Raw genomic sequence first — 6,000 nt, forward strand, 5'->3', positions numbered from 1 at the left:
TACGACCACTACATTTTTTCTTGTCATTTTTCAAAAATTACAAAGCATATTGTTCATCCTCCACTTCTAATCTTTCAAATACTTTTTGAAAATTTTCAACAACGTCTAGCATAATATATGTGGAATTCCATCTAGTAGGAACATCCAAATAAAGTAAATTTTTACTAGCTATTTTCTCATTTCTCATGCAATTTTGAAAAGTAGCTAGTCTAGATGGTGAAGATCTTACGTATGGAATTGCATGCCGAATTTTAACAATTGAATCATTGAGTTCTTTCAGAGCATCCCCCACAATGAGATTTAGAATATAAGCACAACATCTTACATGCAAATATTCTCCATCTAAAATGGTCTCATTCCAATTTATCAGTTTTCTTCTCAAATAATTAATGGCCACATCATTGGAGCTAGCATTATGTATCGTCACACTCAAAACATTATCTATCCACCAATCCAACAAACATTTTTCAAAATTCATTTCCCAATGGTTTTTCCTTTATGATTTGGAATCAAGCAAAAGTTTAAAATTCTTTTTTATAAATTCCAATCATCATCCATAAAGTGTGCTGTGAGAACCATATAACCAACATTTTGAATTGCAATTCTTCACTGCTGTCTATGAATTGCTTCATTAAATACACAGCCTATCGTTTAGCTCACGAGAAACTACACAAAAGCTTCAAGTGTTTGTCTAAACGATCGTGTACACATGCCATTATATAAAAGATCGTGTAGCATTTTACTAAACGATCGCGTGGCTAGCGAGTTTCTCTAAACGATCGTGTAAAGGATCAAACCTATTGTACTAAACGATCGTGTAAACAATCAAACTTGTTTTACTAAGCGATCGTGTTCTTTTACTGAACGATCAAGCACCACAGTCTATACAATATACAATATCCTTCTCCCACTTGCTTGGTCGTATAGTGCAATCGTCGTTTCTTCCTTCCCTCTACCAAATCCAACAGAGCCCACACCTCCTAGATTCTCACTCCGAGAATACCATAGTTACTGAATGGTGGTGTCCGAAAAGGTAACTTGTTCATGGAGAAGTGTGTTCGTGACTACTGGATGATTGAGTAGACCATCCAAGCGACAACAAGAGGTTGTTGTTCCAGACTCCACGAAAGCGAGAGAAAGTCAGAAGAAACATTCTTCAAAGGTAAGCCTCTCACCACTTTTATATTTAATTTCTAAAGCATGTCGTAATTTGTTTTAAGATGCATATCTAGTTTGCATGTTTATGAATGCTTGTAATTCTGTCACAATGAATTTGGATCGGTCGTGCTTCCATTCATGAGTTCTCTTTGATAAAAATTCCTTCAATTGGTATCAGAGCCAGGTTCTGATATTCCAAATACATTAATGTATAGAATAGCATTTACATTCTTGGTGGGTGTAAGCATGTCTACATTCTGTTTAAGTGTTAAATATGTATGTGGATGTGGATTAATGGAGTTTTTGGGATGGTTGCCTCTGGTTATTGAGTTCTTTTACATTCAAAGTTAATTGTAAGGGCCCCTGTATTTTTGGGCATATTAACTTGCTATCGAGTCTGTAATTCAAAGTGTTTGAGTTAATGTGAGTCGTTCATGATGAAGCTTTAAAGCAAGGAGTTGCGCATTACTTGGAGGAAGAAGAAGACCAAGCGTTGGTCAGATTGTGTAAATGATGGGGGGTAAGCGATGTGATAGTCGGCTGCAAGGTAAATGCGTGCACACTAAAAAATCGTATAACTCAGCAAGCTTCATCGCTTAGTCACTGACTACACGATCGCGTAGTAAAAGTTACTTCGCACTTGTTCTATGATCGTCTAGACGATCGTGCTTCACAACAACGTAGTCGTCTATACGATCGTTTAAACTTATATTGTTTTAATTAGTGCGCTAAACGATTGAGTGGCCTCACGCTTCATCGCATTGTAAATGGTACTTAATCGTAGCAAAATGATCGTGGTTACTCGCCCAATTTACTAAACGATCAGGGAGGCTTTGCCTGGGTGGTTCAAGACCCGGTTCACTTATGAACCGGTTTGCTCAATGGATTTTTGTAACAAATAGAATTTAATTTCCAATTTTTTAGGCTAATCATCCCAGTCTATTAGTTTTGTGAATGTACATGAGATGTATGTTTTATTATATGTCATATGGTATGCCATATAGTTGAAATCCCATCTTAGGTTATGCATTGGTCATGCATCATCTCTATATTGTAAGAGTTATGATATAGTAGTTTGCATGATTTAAATTACTTAAGAGCATGCTCATGCATCATATAATATAAGAGTTATATTTATGCATGCATTAAGTATAGACATGCATCATCTTTATATTATAAGTGTTATAGTATAAGTGTGTATGGTAGCATGTTTGCTTAGTTCATTACCAAGTATATAAGAGTTATATATAATAATGAATGGACATTGCATGAAGCATGACGCATAGGTTAAATTTATAAGAGTTATAAATACCTAGTTATGCACAGCAATGTGGAATGGTTTTGGTTGTTTCTTTTATAAGTGTTATAAGGAAATTAGAACTAAAATCAATAAAAAAGACATGCATGCAAACTTAGGCTTGAATTATGGTTTTAAAAGAGTTTTAAAACTTGGTGGAGATAAACCTAAGATCACGGTTCTAATGAGATTAGCAACCTAAGGTTTAATCTTTTAATCAGTTTAATAGGATTAAATTGACTAATAAAAGATTAAATATGTTGCAAATCTATCTATAAGGGACCTTTTGTCTAAGGCGGGTTCTGTCTAGGCTGGGGTACTTAAGCTGACGAAAACGGAACACCCCTACCTGGGAACCTACCTAGAAAGGTGAATTAGATAGATTTGATGCATGCATGCAAATTTGAGGATAGTCCGTTAAAAAGTTTAATGGGACTTGACTTGAACTAGTTTAATTTCAAAGACAAAAGTTGTTTTTGAGCAAATTAAACACACTTAGATAAAATCAGTAGTCGGATGGTCTAAGTTAATGAACCCCTAGGTAGAACATTCAGTGGGAGCTACTTGGGGTATATGATACTTCATTTAAACCTTTTTCATTTTTCTCCCTTTATATTCACACCATGAGATCTATCATCGGTCTCGTGGCACCCTGGGAGTGCCCCCTAAAGGATGGTGTTTGGGTAGGTCAATACCAAGGTGAATGGAGAGAATGTTCATAGTAAGTGGGAGCGGGATGTATGACAACATATCCCACGATCTCTCTCATTAGGTTGGATAATGTTTTTGTGCATCGCCTCAAGGAACCCTGGGAGTGTCCCCCTATAGGATGCCAGTTTTGCACGATTCTTTATCGGATCTCCTGTATAGGATAAGGTCGCTTTATTTTCTTGTCCTAATTTGCATTTTCCCTACAGTTGGCATTAGGGCGGGACTTTAGGGCCGAAAATAAGGGGTTACACTTAGCAAAACTGTTAAAGGTTAACAGTTTTAAACGAATAATGGTGACTCTTAGGGTTAGTTAAAAGAGTTGTTTCTGCCTAATGGTTAAGAGTGTCTCATCCTAGTGAAAGGGCATCTGATCACCCCACCGGTGACTTTTGTCCTACCTCGCTGAGGTATCATTACGAAATAGATGTCTTTTCACTTAGGGTACATGGAAACTATTTTGCTAAAATTAAAATTGATGTTAAAAGTGGTAATTGCATAGACTCATTAAGTTTGTTCGTTTTTCAGCAATGTAATGGCTACAGCCACATTAGCTCTATTAAGCATCGATAAGTTGACTAGCGAGAACTACGCTAGCTAGAAACACACGATCACTATAATATTAATCATCGATGATCTGAGGTTCGTCCATACGGAGGAGTGTTTCGGGAGGCTTATGAGCAATGGACACGAGAAGACCTAAGCTTACATCTTGGCCAGTCTGAATGACGTTTTGGCCAAAAAATATGAGCCTATGGTCTCGACGCGTGATATCATGGAGTCCCTGTGGGGAATGTTTGAACAACCGTCTAGACAGCTCAAGCATGAAGCTCTTAAATTCATCTTCAACTCCAAAATGGAGGAAGACACATCTGTGCGTGAACATGTTCTAAACATGATGGTCCACTTCAATGTGGCAGAGTTGAATGGGTCGCGCATCGATGAGGGCAGCCAGGTTAGCATCATTCTACAGTCGTTCTCAGATAGCTTCCTGCACTTTTTCAGTAATGCTATACTGAACAAAGTAGACTATACCCTTAAAACTCTCCTCGACGAGTTGCAAACATTTCAATCCTTGCTGAAAAGTAAAGAGAAGAAGGGAGGTGAGGCAAATGTTGCTTCATCTTCAAAGAAGTTCCTTCGAGGTTCAAACCTCAAGGACTAAGTTTGCACCTTCTACTTCTAACACTTCCAAGTGGAAGAAGAAGAAGAGTAGTAAAGAGGAGGGGAAGGCACCTGTTAACCCACAGCCTATCACCCAACGGGGTAGACGACCAACGTCGGTTGACAAAGGAAAGTATTTCCATTGCAACCAGGATGGGCACTGGAAGTGGAATTGTCCTCGCTGGATAAATGAGAAGAAGAAGGCTAAGGTCAAGGCAAAACAAGGTAAATATGATTTACTAGTTTTGGAAACCTGTTTAGTGGAGAATGATGATTCTACCTGGATGATTGACTCTGGGGCCACTGATCATGTTTGTTCTTCTTTTAAGGGGATTATATCCTAGAGACAGCTTAAGACTGGTGAGATGACGTTGTGAGTAGGCACTAGACATGCCATCTCAGCTGTGGCAGTGGGAGGACTCCAGTTGACTTTACAGAAGAAGACTATCATTTTAAATGATGTGTATGTAATTCCCGAATTAAAGCGGAACTTAATTTCTGTAAAGTGTTTGATTCAATATAAATATACTCTTCATTTCGAATTGAATAAAATGTTTATTGTTAAAGATGGTGTATTGAAGGAACTGTTATACAAGAGTACCTATGAACGGAAGTGGATCTTTCTAATTCATTGTGACACAATTTTCACATATACATTCAGACATATAGATATGCATTATACAATACTAAATTACTGGCATGCTTAAAGAATAAAAAACAAGAGAACGAGTAAACGTACCAATTGAAGAGTTTCTTCTTGGTAAGACTCACTCTCTCCGCGAATGAACTTCTCTTGCTTTTGCTAGACCAACAAACAATCATTTAGCAACTCTTCAGTCGTCTACCACAAATGGCTTCACACGAACAACAGGAAATGGGGATGATACCACCACTCGGAGCCCTTAGTATTCTCGGAGTGAGAATCCAAAGAGTAGGCTTTATTCGGATTCGTAGAGGTGAGGAGGAAAGGCAATCGTGTACTAAAGATCAAGCAAGTGGGAGAAAGGAACGACTATTTATATAGTCGGGTACTTGATCGTTTAGGCAAGGTACACGATCATGTAGGAAAAACTGGGAGATCATCTATACGATCGTTTAGTTAGCCTCGGGCACTAAGCGATCGTTTAGTGAATGCGCGCGCGGGTGTGTGATCGTTTAGTGAATGCATGCGTGTGTGCGATCATTTAGTAAACGCAAGCTTATCGTATATGCGCTCAATCACTAAGCGATAGAAGCTATCACACCATGAGAAAATTATGCATTTCTTAGATAGTTTGCAAAATGAAAACAATTTTCATTTTATTCTTCAGTTACGATAACCGAATTGAATCCCACTAATGCATGATTTCGGAGAAAACGGTGGGCAATTATCTCATAACCGTCCAATTAATAAAATAATAAATATAATCATATTATATTCATAACCTATAGCTTGATATCATATATCAACCATAGTGTTTTCTCCTCTACTTGAAATAAATCATATTTATATCCAATTTCCTCCAAATTAATGTATCTCATATATTTAGTCAATCATATCATACACAATTAACCAGTTCAATTATATCATATATAATCAAACACCCTCTTGTCAATTTGAACATTTCAAACTGACCCAAAAACTAATTCTCAACTTGTATCCAAGCTACCAAGGGGACCTTATGGACCTATGG

The sequence above is a fragment of the Benincasa hispida genome, chromosome 6 (genome assembly GCF_009727055.1).
Source record: "Benincasa hispida cultivar B227 chromosome 6, ASM972705v1, whole genome shotgun sequence".
Classification (NCBI taxonomy): Eukaryota; Viridiplantae; Streptophyta; class Magnoliopsida; order Cucurbitales; family Cucurbitaceae; genus Benincasa; species Benincasa hispida.